We start from the raw sequence: 20,842 nt of genomic DNA, 5'->3' as shown, positions 1-20,842 counted from the left end.
TTCCTCGACTTGCACCGTAAGGTAGTGGGATTTCGGGTTCCGCTAAATAGGTCAGGCGTGCATTACACTCAGGATGCGGCTACATGGGTAGCGGGGGCTGCGTGGCGTGGACTGGACAGTTTTTTAGATTAGCGATAAGAAAAACACAAAAAAGGCTTCAGTCTCAAAGCATGCAGGTCTGCAGGTCGAACACGGGAAGAACGTAGATCTAGGAACCACCGGTACAACAGTTAAATGTCGTAGCTATGTAGGGGAAGTACCAGAGCTCCAAACTCTGATAGAAAGCACTGACGCTCAAATCGTTATAGGCACTGGAAGCTGGCTAAAGCTGTAGATAAGTTCAACCGAAATTTTTGCGAAAGACCTAACGGTGTTCGGAAAAGATAGGCCAAATACGGTTGTAGAAGACGGGTTTGTTGCTGTTAGAAGTAGTTTATCTTGTAGCGAAACTGAAGTAGTTAGTTCTGGTGAGTTAGTATGGGTAGAGTTCATTCTTGGCAACCGGAATAAAACAGTAATTGGATCCTTTTACCGACCTCCCAACTTAGACGATACAATTGCTGAAAGGTTCAAAGAAAACTTAAGTCTAGTTTCAATTACGTAACCGCCTCGATAAGTTGGCGAAGATACATGTTTAAATCGAGAGGTACGCATAAAACATCATCCGAAATTGTGCTAAAGACGTTCTCCGAAAATTTTTTCTAGGAATTAGTTCATGGGCCACTCGAGTAGTAAACGTTGTGAAACACAGCTGACCTCTTAGCAACATACAGTCATGAGCTGATAACAAGCATGAAAACGAGTACAGGGATTAGTGAACACAGCGTTGTCGTAGCGAGACTGAATACTGTAAATTCCAAATCCACAAAAACGAAAAACAAAAATATCTGTTCAAAAAGGGAGATAAAAGTTCGCTTGACGCCTTCCTGAGAGACAGTCTGTATTCCTTCCAAACTAACAATAAATCGAGGACAGTGTTTTAAGGATAGTTGGTCAAAGACAATGTGGGGAGACCTTTCAGTTTCCCAACTTCATCCTATAGTCCGATCCATGAACGATGGCGGTTCGCACAAGTTGAGGCACGGACGGGAATGGCATTGTTGACGATTCCAAGTAGAAGCTGCAGTACACGCATGCGCATATATTCTGCAAATTATGTCTCTTACTTGCTTAAGTGGAATTTATCACTTAGCCCCACCATTAGCGATAAATAGGTCGCAACAAATGAAACAGGAATTCACTATGTAACTCGCTATGATCACATTTAACGCTCTCATTAGCCACAGCATTCACAGCAGAGTGCTCAGAAGACAACTGAACGCTCATTGGCTGTCAGAGCATGCGTGACGCAGGTGTGCATAACAAGCCTAAACTCTACCGCCATCGTTCGTGACTGCAACTATAAGAATGCGAGAATGCTCTGTGACTACCATCCACTTACGGAAAGACGGGCAATTGTAATCGCATATTATGCACTATGATCGATGCGCTAGAAATATGTAGATGAGTATAGAACGCTTTCTGGTATACTTTGTTATATATGTTCGAGAATTAACCATGAATGAACGCACTGCACAGATATCTATTTACAGTCTAGTATATGGTGCTGGCAAAGTGGTGGAGGGGTGGTTTAGCAATGACACAGAAACTGTGAAGTATGCTGTCACGTCATTGAACAGCACTGAAATAACAGGCAAAATTGCTAAAATTGATCGCATTACCGACTGTGTTACTTACTACAGTACATCGCCCCATATCGACAGTGTCTTTTCTATCCCACCTGTCCACTGGTACGCTGTTGATTACCTTACTTTTTACTTTTTCGTGTGCGGAGATTTATTTCAAAGCCTTTCAGCCCAATGTCGGGCCAAGTCCAATGTTTCTCTCTTCTCAAGCCATAGTTCGTCAAGGGTACACCTTGTGGGGCAGATGGAACACTGTAGAAGGTGTTCCATATCCTGAACTTCACCACAGTCGCATTTGTTGTCTCCTTCGTCCTTGACGCCCCATTTGACTAGGTTTGCTTTAACTGGTGCTGCGCCTGTTCTGATGCGGTTCAGTGTTCTCCAAATCTTCCAGCTTGATGTACTGCCGCTGGGTATTTCTCGTGAGGCAGGGTAGTCCTTCGGAGACTCGTTCAATTCACTAGTGAGAAATCTCTTGCGGGATTTAAGTCTGCTACGTCCACATGAAGAACCATGCAGCGGGTGGCGCTCGTCGAAAATCTGTTTAAATTTTTCTGTACGTTCGTGCGCAATTCTTCGGGATTCAGGAGCTGAGAATCCAGCTGCTTTGTATATTTTCCCACGTGGAGTGGGTTTCATGCATCCCGTTGTTAGCCTGCATGTTTCATTAAGGACTGTAGTGACTTTTTTGGCATGTGTGGATCGAGACCATACAGGGCATGCATATTCTGCCGTGGAGAAGCAAAGTGCTTGAGCAGTTGTTCGTAATACAGTCGGACTAGCTCCCCATTTACTATTCGTCAGTTTCCTTAAAATATTGTTCCTGGCAGCAACTTTTTGGCAGGTTTTTTCACAGTACGTCAGTGATCTATCCAGCACGACACCAAGGTATGTTGGTTTGTCCGTATGGTCCAGTTTGTTGCCATTGCCACACAATGATTGACTGACATCACTTGTTTGAGATGGAGAGAGAGTCTTGGTGGGAACAGCAACTTTTTGGGATGGCCTGCACTGAAACAGTGATGGTGCACATGACTGCAATATGAGGGACCAATCGAAACAGAACATCTAGATGTCTGCTACCACGTCACTGTGGAAGGTGAGTTTAACTGCAGAAGTCATCAATCACCTTCGAGCAGCTATTTGGAAACGCCTTACAATGCCGCAAAAGCTTCCAGTTTCCATATGTTATGATGTCTTCGAAACTTTTTTGTCGGTAAGAAACACTGCCTATGTCTTTTATTTCAGTATGTCATCCTGTGGATTCTGGCAGCAGCGGCATAGTTTGCACTGTGCAAAGTCCAGTTTTCTGTGAGAGGCAATGGATCGAAATGTGTTAATGTTGCTTTAGCACCTGACACAGATGTCGATGTATTGGTGGAAAAACAAAATGCATGGTGGTGCGCAAAGCTGTAGTCATACACTCCTTGGATGTCTTACAGCAGAAAAAAATGCATCAAACAGCTTATCAAAGAACGACACAGGAGCCCCAGCATGAGTTTGATAGTCTGTGGGATATGATCTTCCTACAGTACAAGTGACAAAACTTTATACTGGTCTTTTGAAGCGATTTCAATCACTGGCTCCAGTGGACCAGTACATGTATATTTAATGGGGTCACAATGCATCGGAAGTGCCAGCATGCGGAAGGTATTTGGTTCCCAGTATATCTGAAGACAAGAACATGGTAATATCTTATCGAGTTCACTGTCAGGTGACAATAGCGCAGTTTTTATACTTCATAGTGTTTCTCTGTTCGATGGTACAAAGTAAGGAGGGAGAGAATGTTTGGGTGACAGACATGAAGACACATATCTCCTTTGAAGTGCAGTACCTGTATGTAGTTTGGAGATGCGCCACAATGCATTAGCAAAATGCTCATCCTTCTTTCAATTTCTGTATGATGTATTCCTAATTTTCTCAATAAGAAACACCACCATAACTGCTCGTACTGTCGTTTGTACTGCCTCATGTTGCAGGAGAAAGCTTCATTTCGCGATGGCCTTACCCATTGTGCATGATCCGTTGAGCCATGACAGCTTGTTTCCATTTCCACTGAGTGGTCAAAGCACGCTCCAGTCACATTAAATTAGCTCACACTGCTTTCTCCGTGAAATGCAGAAGGTCTTAGAAATAGCGCTCTCTGACTTCCGTTCAGTTCCGTCTTAAACTGGAACGATCACATAGACAAAGCTGTAGGGTGGGCCGCGCAGAGGCTGAGGAACAGTTATAAGATGCAGAAGGACTATCTAAAGAAGATCCACACTTTAGTTCTGTTGTATCCTTAGCATATACGTTTGAAAAAGCCGATTCGTTTCAAGATATGACAGCTGCACGAATATTATTCATTGTTGGCTCTAATAATTAGAAGGTGTCTCCATAGGGTCCAACAAAAGGTCGTTCAATGGATAGACTTGATTCCGAATCAGAGACAGGATTTTTACCGGAAAGCGTAACACTATCGCCAGCTCTTGCGTGTGCCTGCAGAAAGAAAACCGCTTTTTATGCAGGGTGACTATGACAGTCGTTGTGATTGTGTTTTTAATAGCGCAGTCCTTACGTGAAATGTATATTGCTGATGGTAGAACTCTTCTGCAGTCAGCTGCAAATGTCAGTTCTCAATAATGTTCCTCGAAAAGAACATTGTCTTCCCTCTAGGGATTCTCATTTGAGCTTCCTGGTGAGTGTAATTCGACTTCTGAAAGAAAAATATTACTCGCCAAGCAAAGTGACTCTCATGAACAATTTAATTAATTAGTATATCAATTTTATATCAATTACGTGTCGCATGGCGGGTGGGAGTGATGTCTAGGATACCACGGATATGATTCTTGGCTTGGAGCGGTAATCAGGCGTTTGTTTTCATTGCGGCGATATCTTTTAACGAAATTTCAATCTCCCACCTACACGGGGAGTGACGACCATCGTAATAAAATCAGATGTATTACCAAATTTATAAAGTGATACTTAGTATAAACCTGATATTTACAACGTCTCTGTGCTGTTATCTCAAGCGACTTCATATGTGGTGAGGCATTTGGCGACTTTAAGGGAGTTTGAAAATGAGGAAGGATCCTGTGACAGAGGTAGATCTCAGCATTCTTTCATGAGCCGAAAATGAGTTTAATAAGCCGGACGCTGTGGCCGAGCTGTTCTAGGTGTTGCAGTCTGGAGCCGCGCGACCACTACGGTCGCAGGTTCGAATCAAATGGTTCAAATGGCTCTGAGCACTATGGGACTTAACATCTGTGGTCATCAGTCCCCTAGAACTTAGAACTACTTCAACCTAAGGACATCACACACATCCATGCCCGAGGCAGGATTGCAACCTGCGGCCGTAGCAGTCGCGCGATTCCTGACTGAGCGCCTAGAACCGTGGTTCGAATCCTACCTCGGGCATGGATGTGTGTGGTGTCCTTAGGTTAGTTAGGTTTAAGTAGTTCTAAGTCCTAGGGAACTGATGACCTCAGATGTTAAGTCCCATAGTGCTTAGAGTCATTTTTTGAGTTTAATATTCTAGCCCTGTGATCCATAACGTAACATATATTAAGCTGATTGGGAGAGATTCTTTGTAGCTGATGAGAAAATAATTAGAGGAAATGTAGCCTGCGCGATACTGCTACAGAATTTTCGCAGATAACGATCCTTTACCGATGTGAAAAAGCGTGTGTGCCCTGATTTCTTCTGACTTCGAAAATAACTTGTATAAAAGGGCGAAATCTACATTTCACGTGAGAAATTCTAGATGTATGGTCAACAACATTGCTGTCTCGGATTGGGTAAAGCGGATTTTTTAAACTAGAGTTCTACGTTGTGGTGGTATTGGTTAGACCTATGGTATACATCCAAGCTGCAGCTCTTTGTTTTACAGTGCACCGTGGTTGGTTGCATGTGTTGTCATGATGAGTTGGCAACCAGAAGTAACAGATTAGCTCAGCCAGTGATGGGCAGTCAGGTTCAAAGAATGCACCTACCTGTCTGCTCTTGTCTGCGGTAGCGGGGCTAGCGAAGTCACCAATGTCCTGGGTGAGTAGGGATAGAAGTAGACACGTGTGTTACAAAAGAGGAGATTCAAAATATGGTTGTTTTTGCTGGAAGTATTGATAACATCCAAATCCCTATCACTCCTATCACCCCGGATGCTGTCCATGGCCAGGAGTAGTGCACTTTGGCATGCACGCACTTTCACAACTGCAGCTGGGCTGCGGCAGTAGTTTTCACCGATGTGTGAGTGTTTCAGCGATCTCTGACATCTAGCCATGACAACTAATGCTACGGAGTGGCTCGTGGTTTAAGTGTGTCACGTTTAGTACATCTCAATACATCACAGTGGACTCTGTCTTGCAGTGTTACTTACTGTTGCTGTATTCTATCACGCAGTAGGTCCTTCCTCCTCCTCCTTCCGAATTTAAAGGAGAGAACCAACTTAGGGTTATATATTTCTTTAAAAACACAATCGCAACATGAAATTCCAAATGGATCAATTTATTGTTTCTGATAGTGATATTGTGAGCACAGACACCAGTCCAACCTCTTCACATATTATTTAAGAACATAACATGCAATTGAGGTGAAATTGGAAATTTTCAGCTACCTCCAATGTAATGGACTTCCTGCCAAATGACATAACTGTGTCAGTATCCATCGATACGAAGCAAAGGAAAACAAATCCAGTATGGTTTGGAACCCGGGTGGTTGCAGGATCGAATCCTGCCAAATTTTCCAGTCCTATTATCAACCAATAGAAATCAATGAGAAACTGTCCCACACAAAGGGTATCTATTTAATTAATTATCCAATGAATCAGATAGAGGCAATATCCCCAAGATACCTACAGCTGGGGGTTTACCAGGTATAAATGACTGTCTGCAGTTCAGTCAGAGCGCAACCGGCAGCGCGTCTTGGTCCGGCAGTGGCATGCCATAGGGCATGGCCACTTGAGAGAGAGGAGAAAGAGAGAGAGAGAGCATGTGTTGCGAAAGGAATTTCCCAGGTATCATTATCAAAGGGTTGCCACCAGCTGACGCTTTTATTCATTGCGGTATTTCACGTGGCTGTGGAACTGCCAAAAACCGACAGCGATGCGACGAGGTCGCTGGCGTTTCCAAGTCCCTCTGGTGTGCATGAACTCCGAGTAGCCTGCGCGATGCGAGACAGTTTTTGAGAGACGTTTAAGCGGTGTGCAACAGGGTAATAACGCGTTTCCTTATGCGATCGGGGTAAACAAAGTGCCGCAGTTGTTTAAATATTCCATACTGCCTTGTCGCCCGCAAGGCAGGCGAACTACTCGCTGTTGAGAGGAATGTGGTTACACGTATTGCCAAATGCATTGAGGTTGACGGACATAATTTTGAGCATTTATTGCATTAATGTGGTATTTACAGGTAATAACGCTGTAACAGCATGAGTTCTCAGAAATGATAAGTTTATTGAAACACTATCCCATACCCTGGAGTCAATTCCCCGACAAATTCTTTAAATATGAATAAACTATACTCCAAACACTGTCTTTTATCCAATAAACTGATTAAATAAACAATATTCCATACATTGCAATCGGCTTCCCACCAAATGGCCAATAAACTGAGTCTTTTTCTCGTGAGTTTCCAGATGCGAAAGGGGAGGGAGAGGGTTGGGGGTTTCCCAGAGGGGGAGGGGCTGATCGATTTAATTAATTAGGCAATCAAATTGATATAAAAAAATGTGCTTGGCTTGGCGATGGGGAGTTCCCAGAGGGATGGGTGAGAAGGAGGGAGAGGAAGCAGGAGGAAGGGTAGGGGACGGTGTGGAGGTTTCTGGGAAGGATGGATATCACAGAGGGTCATAACCCTCTTAGCAGAGCGATAGATTAAGGGCCTGTCAGTCAAAAGAGAGCAATAGGTTTTGCCCTGAATGTGTACTTGCCCCAGATGTAAGTAACCTGCAATGTGTGCTGATGCCCCTACTGGTGGCCTCCTTGGTGCTATTCACGAGGAGTAGACTGAGGACCGGCACCGGGTTTCGTCCTTTCTCTTCTCTCATCATCACCACCAACACCACCAACAACAACAACACAAACATTATACCACACATATACACAGGGTGCTCCATTGATAGTGTCCGGGCCAAATATCTCACGAAATAAGCGTCAAACGAAAAAACTACAAAGAACGAAACTTGTCTAGCTTGAAGGAGGAAACCAGATGGCGCTATGGGTTGGCCCGCTAGATGGCGCTGCCATAGGTCAAACGGATATCAACTGCGTTTTTTAAAATAGGAACCTCCATTTTTTATTACATATTCGTGCAGTAAGTTAAGATATATGAATGTTTTATTTGGACCACTTTTTTCGCTTTGTTATAGATGGCGCTATAATAGTCACAAACGTATAAGTACGTGACATCACGTAACATTCCACCAGAGCGGACGGTATTTGCTTCGTGATACATTACCCGTGTTAAAATGGACCGTTTACGAATTGCGGAAAAGGTCGATATCGTGTTGATGTATGGCTATTGTGATCAAAATGCCCAACGGGTGTGTGCTATGTATGCTGCTCGGTATCCTGGACATCATCCAAGTGTCCCGACCGTTCGCCGGATAGTTATGTTATTTAAGGAAACAGGAAGTGTTCAGCCACATGTGAAACGTCAACCACGACCTGCAACAAATGATGATGCCGAAGTAGGTGTTTTAGTTGCTGTCGCGGCTAATCCGCATATCAGTAGCAGACAAATTGCGCGAGAATCGGGAATCTCAAAAATGCCGGTGTTGAGAATGCTACATCAACATCGATTGCACCCGTACCATATTTCCAAGCACCAGGAATTGCATGGCGACGACTTTGAACGTCGTGTACAATTCTGCCACTGGGCACAAGAGAAATTACGGGACGATGACAGAGTTTTTGCACGCGTTCTATTTAGCGACGAAGCGTCATTCACCAACAGCGGCAACGTAAACCGGCATAATATGCACTATTGGGCAACGGAAAATCCACTATGGCTGCGACAAGTGGAACATCAGCGACATTGTTGGGTTAATTTATGGTGCGGCATTATGGGAGGAAGGATAATTGGACCCCATTTTATCGATGGCAATCTAAATGGTGCAATGTATGCTGATTTCCTACGTAATGTTCTAGCGATGTTACTACAAGATGTTTCACTGCATGACAGAATGGCGATGTACTTCCAACATGATGGATGTCCGGCACATAGCTCGCGTGCGGTTGAAGCGGTATTGAATAGCATATTTCATGACAGGTGGATTGGTCGTCGAAGCACCATACCATGGCCCGGACGTTCACTGGATCTGACGTCCCCGGATTTCTTTGTGTGTGGGGAAAGTTGAAGGATGTTTGGTATCGTGATCCACCGACAACGCCTGAAACATGCGTCAGCGCATTGTCAATGCATGTGCGAACATTACGGAAGGCGAACTACTCGCTGTTGAGAGGAATGTCGTTACCCGTATTGCCAAATGCATTGAGGTTGACGGACATCATTTTGAGCATTTATTGCATTGGTGTGGTATTTACAGGTAATCACGCTTTAACAGCATGCGTGCTCAGGAATGATAAGTTCACAAAGGTACATGTATCACATTGGAACAACCGAAATAAAATGTTCAAACGTACCTACGTTCTGTATTTTAATTTTTAAAACCTACCTGTTACCAACTGTTCGTCTACAATTGTGAACCATATGTCTGTGACTATTACAGCGCCATCTATCACAAAGCGAAAAAGTGGTCCAACTGAAACATTCATACTTCTTTACGTACTACACTAATATGTAATAAAAATGGGGGTTCCAATTAAAAAAACGCAGTTGATATCCATTTGACCTATGGCAGCGCCATCTAGCGGGCCAACCATAGCGCCATCTGGTTTCCCCCTTCAAGCTAGACGAGTTTCGTTCTTTGTAGTTTTTTCGTTAGACGCTTATTTCGTGAGATATTTGGCCCGGTCACGATCAATGGACCACCCTGTATACACACACACACACACACACACACACACACACGCGCGCACAATATGTACATGTAGAATTACAAGTATTGTAATGGAATATGTTGCAAATAAATAAACTAAATAAATTATCTTTGGCACAAATTACAAAACGAATACGCGGCGCACCACGCGGTCGTTCATGGTGCACCAGTGCTGGCTCTGGCTCTGAGCACTATGGGACTTAACTTCTGAGCTCATCAGTCGCCTAGAACTTAGAACTACTTAAACCTATCTAACCTAAGGGCATCACATACATCCATGCCCGAGGCAGGATTCGAACCTGCAACCGTAGCGGTCGCTCGGCTCCAGACTGTAGCGCCTAGAACCGCACGGCCACTCCGGCCGGCTGCACCAGTGCTCTGCGAGGCACGGGTTGAATAGCACTGCGTTAGGTCATCTCTAAACGTTTCGACTGAACTTATCTCTGACTTCAGCTTTGAATGCCTGCAACGATTTGTACTTCAGTACTTTTTATTAGCACCTGGAGCCCTGGTAATTCCAAACAGTGCTACGATAATTTACTACCATAATACCAATGGTCCCTAGATGTAACCTTGTCATGTGTTTCACTCGATACCAAAATGTATCGATATTTATTCCGTACCGAGCGAGGTGGCGCAGTGACTAGCACACTGGACTCGCATTCTGGAGGACGACGGTTCAATTCCGCGTCCAGCCATCCTGATTTAGGTTTTGCGTGGTTTCCCTAAATCTCTTCAGGCCGGGATGGTTCCTTTGAAAGGGCACGGCAGACTTCCTTCCCCATCCCTCCTTGGCTCTGAGCACTATGGGACTTAACATCTATGGCCATCAGTCCCCTAGAACTTAGAACTACTTAAACCTAACTAACCTAAGGACATCACACACATCCATGCCCGAGGCAGGATTCGAACCTGCGACCGCAGCGGTCACGCGGTTCCAGACTGAAGCGCCTAGAACCGCACGGCCACACCTGCCGGCCCCCATCCTGCACTAATCCGATGCGACCGATGACCTCGCTGTTTGGTTCCTTTCCCCAAACCAACGAACCAACCAACTTATTCCGTGTCCATATTTTGTTGGCGACGAACGTGTTGGGTGGAGCGTACGGTCGCTGAGTGAGGCTGGCGGGAGGACGCAACGGGAAATGCAGCCAGCAGGCAGGAGGGGGACCGTGGCGAAACGTGACGTAACGTGACATGACGCTGACTCCCGACGCTGCTGTTCCGCTCGGTGCGGCCCGCAGCCCTGAACTTGCTTCCGCTCGCTGCCAGCGAGTCGCGCGCCTCTGCCACTCGAGACAGCAGCTTCATATGCCCGTGAGCTGTGCCTGCACCAGTGCTGATGCCGACCCAAACATCAGTTACCGCCTGTGATTCGTAGGGGAGACCGGGGCTGTACGACCCGCCTAAAGTTTGCAGCAAATTTTGGAGGTCTCAGCGATGAAAAACAATTTTAGAAAAATTAGGAACGGTTTATTCAATCATTTTTGTAATAATATTTGCAAATAAAGATAACATATAATAACATATTTCGTTTGTCATATCAATATACGAAATACAAAATTGTTGAGGCTTTCGTGGCCACTTGACAAACTGCCTATTGGCTTCTGTCTCGCGTTCTTCCGCCGACGTTCATCTGATGACTTTACTGTCGCTTCGCCAGCACGAGTGGCTGGCATTATCAAAGCTTCACCCTCCATTGCCGGTGGTGCCTGGAGCCGAGCTCGCGGCCTCAGACTATTTGTACCTGGAGCGCCAACGTCCGAGGGCTTCTCCGCGGTCATTTCCAGTGCGGTTCTCCTCTTGCTACCTGCGACGGTCGTTCGCTGCAGTACGGGAAGCCAGGATCCGTTTACCTTAAGGCTTTCCTCTTTCTAGTGGAAGCTGTTCGCGTGTTTTTGTATTTCTACAGCTTCTCTGAACAAGCGGGTGTGATAGTGCTTCACTACAGCCAGAACTTCCGTGTCGGCGAATTTTATTACGTGATCGGTCTCACTCAGCGCGTGCTCTGCCACGGCCGATTTCTCCACCTGCCCCAACCGGCAATGTCGCTTATGTTCTTTGATCCTGGTGTTGATTGATCGTCCATTCATTCCGACATAAACTTTTCTGCAAACACGGCGTAAAGACGATTTTCAAACCGACAAGGAAGATCAAAGAGTGTCTTAGATCGGCAAAGGAGAATAGGACCCACTTGCAATTTCGAGAATGTACCGTATACCATGCACATGCACAAAAGTTTATGTCGGAATGACTGGACGATCAATCAATACCAGGATCAAAGAACATAAGCGACGTTGCAGGTGGGGCAGGTGGAGAAATCGGCCGTGGCAGAGCACGCACTGAGTGAGACCGATCACGTAATAAAATTCGCCGCTACGGAAGTTCTGGCTGTGCAGAAGCACTATCACACCCGCTTGTTCAGAGAAGCTGTAGAAATACAAAAACACGCGAACAGCTTCCACTAGAAAGAGGAAAGCCTTAAGGTAAACGGATCCTGGCTTCCCGTACTGCAGCGAACGACCGTCGCAGGTAGCAAGAGGGGAACCGCACCGGAAATGACCGCGGACAAGCCCTCGGACGTTGGCGCGCCAGATACATGTAGTCTGCGGCCAAGAGTTCGGCTCCAGTTCACCACCGGCAATGGAGGGTGAAGCTTGGACAATGCCAGCCACTCGTGCTGGCTTAACGTCAGTAAAATCACCAGATGAACATCGGCCGAAAAACCCGAGACAAAGGCCAATAGGCAATTTGTCAATATACTAAATGTTGAAGTCCGTTCCACCTTGTCCATGGGCTGGAACGGAACTCGCTTTTTTCCGATGACACATCTTACAAGTACGCTGGGCTTCACCGTCATCACTATCTGTGTCAGCAAGCGAGGTATGAGCTCATTGCTTGCACTGCTTCCTGAAATGTAGGACGCTGAGCCAGGTTCTCCAGCCACTTTTATTTCCTTCTGGAAATTAATGTTTTTAAGCTGGTATTATTAAACATGTTGCTATTGAACTAGTGTGTGTAGTGTCTCTGTTTGTATGTCTGTGAAGAACAATATCCCGAGCGGTGTCGACTACTCCCACAGCACACGTAATCTCGTACACGCAGACCAGTTACTCTAGTGGTGTAGAAGCAGCTGCCTGTAAAATTCTTGAGAGGTAAGAGAAAGAAAACTTTTATAGGATCTTCTCGAATTGGAATACTGCCATTCGTATTTGGTCATTCCATGATTGTCTCCGAGTGAAATAAGTTCGTTTTAGCAGAGAAAACTTTCTATATGTTTTTGACCGTATCTACAGCAAACATCGACCACCAAATGTTCGAAGTCCTATACAAGCTTGTTGGACATTAAAATTCATCACAGAATCTTTTCATTAAAAATAAATACGCGAAATTACCTTCGAAATGCAGCAGACTGTATTATGGCTGTTATTGAACTCCATATTAACGCTTGTGTATCACAAAAAACACAAATTATACAATATGGCGGCTAAGAATGACTTTTCCATTGCACACACTTCATACACGTCGTCTCGTTAGGCCTGTCTCGTAACAAAGTCCCGTCACATCCCGATTTCCTTACTTTTCTTCGCTCACCATGGAGCAACGCTAAGTCAAGGAATAAATACACAAAAAAAAGTTTTGCATCACCTCGGTTCCGAGAGTTCCGGAACCTGTACAGGAAATTGGAATCGAGATCAACATAAACATCATAACCGCCGTTTTATTGCTCAAGAAAACCACACATTGCATGTTGTACCACCATACAGCGAGATGTTCAGAGGTGGTGGTCCAGATTGTTGTACACACCGGTACCTGTAATATCCAGTAGCACGTCCTCTTGCATTGATGCAAGCCTGTATTCGTCGTGTCATACTATCCACTAATTCATCAAGGCACTGTTGGTCCAGATTGTCTCACTCCTCAGCGGCGATTCGGCGTAGATCCCTCACAGTGGTTGGCGGGTCACGTCATCCAATAATAGCCCTTTTCAATCTATCCCAGACATGTTCGATAGGGTTCATGTCTGGAGAACATGCTGGCCACTCTAGTCGAGCGATGTCGTTATCCTGAAGGATGTCATTCACAAGATGTACACGATGGGAACACGAATTGTCGTCCATGAAGACGAATGACTCGCCAGTATGCTGCCGACACTCACTTCCATTCATGACTACACTCCACACAAATACTTTGCGAAAGGACTTCCTTACACTTAAATCTATGCTCTGTGTTAAATTTCTCTTCTTCAGAAACGCTTCCCTTCCATTGCCAGTCTACATTTTATATCCCCTCTACTTCGACCATCATCAGTTATTTTGCTCCCAAAATAGGAAATCTCATCTACTACTTTAAGTTACTCATTTCCTAATCTAATTCCCTCACCATCATCTGATTTAATTCGACTACATTGCATATCCTAGTTTTGTTTTTGTTGATTTTCATCTTATATTCCTTCTTTCAAGACACTGCCCATTCCGTTCAGCTGCTCTTCCAAGTCCATTGCTGTCTCTGACAAAATTACAATGTCATCGGCAAAACCTCAAAGTTTTTATTTCATCTCCATGGATTTTAATTCCTACTCCGAATTTTTCTTTTGTTTCCTTCACTGCTTTCTCAATAAACAGATTGAATAACTTCGGGAACAGGCTACAACCCTGTCTCACTCCCTTCCCAACAACTGCTTCCCTTTCATGCCCCTCGACTCTTGTAACTGCCATCTGGTTTCTGTATATATTGTAAAGGTAAAATAGAATAGCGAATTCGCACACTTTCATAGGCAGACTAACGCAACTCGCCCGTGACAACTGCTGCAACATTACTAAACCGTAACAGATATTAGATTGTTAAACACTAGTCAATGTGCCCGCACCCTAGCGCCTCTACACGAAATTAGACGACCGAGACCGCTACGCCCCAGTAGGCCATTCCGCCCAGGTGCCCCCTACACCCATGCCACATGGAGTGTATCACAACTGAGGAGGAGACACGCAAAGACGAGCATGTCTGCTAAATGCAGTTTCTCACAGTCAACATGAAACGTATTTCAGGCATACGTGTGAATGGAACTAACATAGTGCAATGTAGACGCATTTACTTTTGTGCCAAAAGTCAGTTCACATCTGTAAATAAAATCTAAGATAAAAACTTTCCTTTATAAAGCACTTTCAAATATGGACATGTTTTCACTTGTATGAACCATTTGGAAATGTTCAAATTTGAATCACTTTCAAAAGCAGGTATTTTGTTTTTTCAAAATAACTTACATCTTATTGAAATGAAATGATCGCATGGCATTTATTGGCCGGGATATTCCCTTCGGGGATCGGCCGCCGTATTGCAAGTCTTTCATAATTTTGTAAAATGTTTCAGCTCACCATAACAGAATACATGGATGTAACAATGGCATTAAATATTATTAGAAAGGTTCTTTGAGGTAATTGTTACACTTAAACATATGAACCAGAATCATCTTTTAAACAATCACAATATGCAACGACAAATACGAAAGAAATAGGCGTGTTGCATCGATACAAACACAGTAAAAACGCCACATCAAAAACTGTGAGTAACATGCAGAATAACACGATACATAGTGATAAATTTTATTATGTTACAAGCAAAGCCCGTCCCTGAGATTATTTGCGAATCATTTAACGGTGCCTTACGATAATTGATTATTTTGAAAGCGCAAATCGTGTATGATCTGGCATCGTCTCCGAAATGAATCTATTGCTCTCGCTTCTGTCATATATATATATATATGTAGCACGTAAATGGTAAAACTTCTGGAGCCAGTTTATTCTGAAATCATTTCATTCTTTTAAGAGGCAGATGAGATGCAGTAAGAAGAATACGCGTCATCATTAACAATGACCGTTGCTCCGTTGCTCAATGACAAATGAACAAATGAACTAAATTCATTTAACAATTTGATTTCACGAATTTCGCTACTTTATTCAAATACTGAAGGCTAAAAAAGAAGGAAAGAAGATAGGAAAATAAGAAATAAAACACGGTGATTGATTTCCACTCTGTACAAACTCTAGGGACTAATCGATGGGAGGATACAGAACAAAAAAGGTGTAATGAACTTATTTCGGGAAACGCACGGTTTCCATGCTAGATACCATTTATTCAATCATTCGTTATCACAGAGACTGCAGTCTGATCGCTCTGTATCATGTACAGTATGTGTTGAAAATGATTTCCGCATGCATCTACGCATGTTCTGTCTCATACATTCACATCGTCCAAGCTGCATCCGAACAGCTTAAAAGGCAGCATGAATACGTTGCTCCAGTGTTCACATCTGGAATGGGCTCTGCATAGAAGGTTAGTTTGTAGATCGCATAGTTTCAAGCAGTGCGTACGTCGGACAATAATGTTGGAACACCAGAAACACAAAACGTTACAATGCGTAATACGGTGTATGAAAACAGTAGGCATTCAAAACAGCTTCCACTCATCTCGGAATCTGTAAATACAGATCTTGTATGGTTTTCGAGGTAATTTTATTTCATTTTTCCTGAAAAATAGTGGTAAGTTCCGATAATGATGATGGAGGTGGATGGTGATCAGGTAAGCTACTCTCCAAAGCAGGCCACAAAAGCTTGACAGTACTGAGAGGTTGTGACTGTTGTGGCATTCTGGTGCTCACAAAACCTGTTCTGGTAGATGCGAGCTGTGTGAACAGGGGCTGTGTCATCTCGGAACACAGTGTCACTATTGGGAACAAACACTGTACCGTGGGGTGGACCTAATCAGCCAAAATGGTTACATGTTCCTTGGTAGTAATGTGACCTTCCTGAGTAACCATGGGACTGCTGGAAACAGCGTGAAACAAGACACATCCGACCATTGCTCTATATGAAGATGGTATCTGTTGTTTCAGACATGTCCGAAAGAACAAATACCAACTTCATATAGTTAAGGCTAACCGGCCATTGACCTTCTTCTTCTGTGCGGATGACACGTACTGCCCGAACTCTTACGGGACTCGGTAAGATTGTCTGCCGTGAGTAATGAGTGTAATGGGCAGGGGCACTAGGAATGTAGTGTGTGGACATTAAATTGCGAATGTGGGTCTCACGGGGAGCGTGCAAGCGATAAGTCCCTACAGTCGCATTATTCTCTGTGCCCTCGGTGACTCAGATGGATAGAGCGTCTGCCATGTAAGCAGGAGATCCCGGGTTCGAGTCCCGGTCGGGACACACGTTTTCGACTGTCCCCGTTGATGTATATCAACGCCTGTCGGCAGCGTAGGGTGTCGATTTAATTATTATTTCATTGCTATATATTCCAGGCTTTATGGCTTCGACACCACGCTTTCCTGTTACCAGCTTTTTCATCGCTGATGAGTGGTACCGGAATTCCAATTCGCCCTGTAATTCTGAGTTTCTGGAGCGCCTTTCGTGTTTTTTTTTTATGCTGACAGGGTTCGCGAGTGCCATATTCAGTTCGGCAGTGACTTTTGCAGCTGTCGTTGTCTTATTATTCGTCACAATCATCTTCAATGATCGTCTGTTACGATCACTCAACACACACTTTCGTTGTGACTTATCAGACGGTATATGCAGTACAAAACTTCGATGCTTTGCCTCTTGAGACACCACTTTGGCTACCTTGGTTACGGAAATAACCACCATACCAACACCAACAATTTGGCTACGTCCTCCAACATAATGCACTCACAACTTCGCACAACGCAATTCTGACACTGAAGAGATAGTACCGGTGTTGTTCGTGATCAAACACAACAGAGCAACCTGCAGGCTTGGCTAATGTTCAAGCATACATATCTCGTCATGTTTCCATATTTTGTCCAACCTCTTTATTAAGCCAGTCTAGCAAGCGTCACCAGCTACATAGCATTAAAACTGCTAGTACTGCTGTAACATTAATTAAGTAGCCTCCAGTTATCGAACAACTTCCAGAAAGATTCCTCGATGCGCCCACTGTGTTGGATAATGCACACTGCCAACAATTCATACAATCTCTTCAGCTTGCTCTTAGTGACTACCGGCTACAGTCTCCACGACAACAAAGCAGGAATACAGCTGAAAATCATATAATCAAAAGACACAACAACATACCACACTTCAAGCATCCGGGAAAACAGAGTTAATTGGCCTCAGTCACATATCGCCGAGTCCTCGTACATTAAGCACCACCCGCAACTAGCCACTGGCTCCGCGCTTTTATAAGACGCCACTTCTTACCGTGCGCGTGAACGCTCAATAAAACAACATCCGCTGAGAAAACCTGAAGATAATTCGTAATTCTACCGCCGTGAACGGGGACGCACTTGCTGAGCCTCTGAAAGCTTTCTGCACTAGCTGAACAATGACTCTGTGGATCAAGACGGACCGCTCACTCTCGAATAGATATACAAAAGTCTAACTTACGTTCTACATACGGGACGGCTTTTGGTCAACTCTCTGATTCTACAAGTTCCAAAAAACTCCACGAAACTGATTTTAACTTTTGGCCCTTTCAACCAGCCTCACGAACAGATCTATAGAACGCAGACATTTCCACCCACCATTTGCCGCTCTCGCTGATAATTTACAAAGAGATGCCTATTATCAGCGCTTTTCAAAGTTTATTTCAAACAGTAGGTTACAAATGCTACTCCGAGATGAAGAGGTTAGCACAGGAGAAGAATTCGTGGCGGGCCGTATCAAACCAGTCAGAAGACTGATGACCCAAAAAAAAAGCTCTGAAACAGTTGCCATCACGGGATACCCTTTCGCCCTTAAGCCACCATGGCAGGTCCACACTACAATCCATTTAGGAGGTTTATGGAGAAACCGCCCATCAATCATTTACAGACTGGACAATGCACCATCGCCCGGATACCAGAAACTGGATGTTGCATACACCATGGACAATCTGAACAACCTTCTAAAATTATTTACGGATGAGGCCGTCGTTTACCGTCAAGTTAAGTCACAAGAAGATCAAAACGAATTACAAAATCATTTAGACAAGGCCTATCGATGCTGTGAAAAGTGGAAATTGCCCTGAACAATAAATTACGTGAATCCTTTACCAGAGGACCAAATATTTCTACTAAATTTCTATGTTGTTGTGGTCTTCAGTCCTGAGACTGGTTTGATGCAGCTCTCCATGCTACTCTATCCTGTGCAAGCTTCATCATCTCCTAGTACCTACTGCAGCTTACATCCTTCTGAATCTGCTAAGTGTATTCATCTCTTGGTCTCCCTCTACGAGTTTTACCCTCCACGCTGCCCTCCAATACTAAATTGGTGACCCTTCGATGTCTCAGAACATGTCCTACCAACCGATCCCTTCTTCTAGTCAAATTGTGCCACAAGCTCCTCTTCTCCCCAATTCTACTCAATACCTCCTCATTAGTTATGTGATCTACCCATCTTAAATTTCTAATACACAATAAATCACACAATTTAAAACTTGTCTGTTCAACTAAATAATTAAGCATTGACTAATAAACGACTTTAATTGGCCGACCAGAGTGGCCGAGCGGTTCTAGGCGCTACAGTCTTGAACCGCGCGATCGCTACGATCGCAGGTTCGAATCCTGCCTCGGGCATGGATGTGTGTGATGTCCTTAGGTTAGTTAGGTTTAAGTAGTTCTCAGTTCTAGAGGACTGATGACCTCAGATGTTACGTCCCATAGTGCTCAGAGCCATTTGAACTTAAATTGGTAACAGCACGTCGAAAATGTTGTGCAGAAGGCGAACCTAAGACTGTGTGAAATATGGAGAAGTTCAGACAACAAAGCATGTGTGTCAGTGTTTATGTTGCCCTGATTTTTGCAAATAGGAGCAGTTATCCAAGGCACAAGAAAATGCTGTAGCAGTTGTCAGTTTTGGACAGATACTGTTCAATTTCAATTCTGGATGTGAGTATATGTATAAATCCTTTATATTTTATTACATGACGCTGGAAATTAATAAAATAATATGTGTATGCTTCTGACACGAGTACGTACAAGGGGCGCTCAAAAAGTTTTGCACAGTCGGCTCTAATTTTTTTGTATTTCTTACTGGAGGAGAATGAAATTTTTTGTCAACGTACTTGGAACATTTAGCTATACATTGAGCCTACTCAGTGTAGCCTCCATCAGCTGTGACGCATCTGGCACAACGTTCTTTCCATGATGTAAATGCACTTTGATAAAATTCTAGGGATTGGCTATTACACCACCGCTTGACACATGAAATAAGGTCTTTCTATCAAATGTTTTACCGCGCAGGTGGGCATTCAGACGACGTAAAAATCAGACGGAGCCAAGTCCGGACTGTAGGGAGCATGAGGAACAATTTCCCAACCCATTTTCCTGATTTTCTCCTGCGTCATAAGGGCTGTATGGGATTTGGCATTGTCACGGTGTAGTGTGATGAGCTGGCCCTGAAGCTGTGGTCTGTGGGTCTTGATGGCACGTCGCAGCTTGTCCAATGACAAACACTATCAATCCCGGTTAACGGTGGAGCCAAGTTCCAAAAAGTCAATGAAAATTACACCACAGTAATCCCTGAAGGAGGAGGCCGTCACCTTTCGACCCGCTGTTCGTGAAAGTCTTGGTTTTTTCTTCCGAGGGGAACCGGATGACGCCACTCCATGGGTTGGGTTTTGCTCTCAGGTTCAGACAAAACAACCATGTCTCATCCTGGGTAATGAGGCCGTCAAAACACTGTTTCCACCCTTCAGTAAAGGTCCTCATGAGGCTCTCGCACACATTCTTCCTCATCGTTTTCATTTCTCTTGTCAATAATTTAGGTGCCCAACGTGCACAGATTTTTCTGTACCCTAGTGACCGTACCAGTGATACCACACTACCCAATGACAAACGAGTCATTTCAGCTAAATTTCGTATCATCACACATCTGTCATATTGGATGATTTGATCAATGGTCTCCTTATTCACATCACTCACTGCCGTCGATGTTCTACCGCATTGTGCATTGTCTAGTAGCGAGAAATCACCTTCTTTAAACCTCTGCAACCACCGCTGGATACTGCTGCGATGCACTGTGTCCTCCCCATAAACAGGGAGCAACTTCCTGTGAATCGAAGTGGCAGAGTCATCGCCGGTCTTGAAGAGGAACTCCATCACCGACCGTTGTCGCAACCTGACATCTACTTCATGTTCCATTATGGCTCACCTGTAAATAAAAGAAAATACTTTTATATACCAA

This window comes from Schistocerca serialis, chromosome 9, assembly GCF_023864345.2.
Source record: "Schistocerca serialis cubense isolate TAMUIC-IGC-003099 chromosome 9, iqSchSeri2.2, whole genome shotgun sequence".
NCBI classification, from domain to species: domain Eukaryota; kingdom Metazoa; phylum Arthropoda; class Insecta; order Orthoptera; family Acrididae; genus Schistocerca; species Schistocerca serialis.
Note: the sequence above shows the minus strand (reverse complement) of the source record.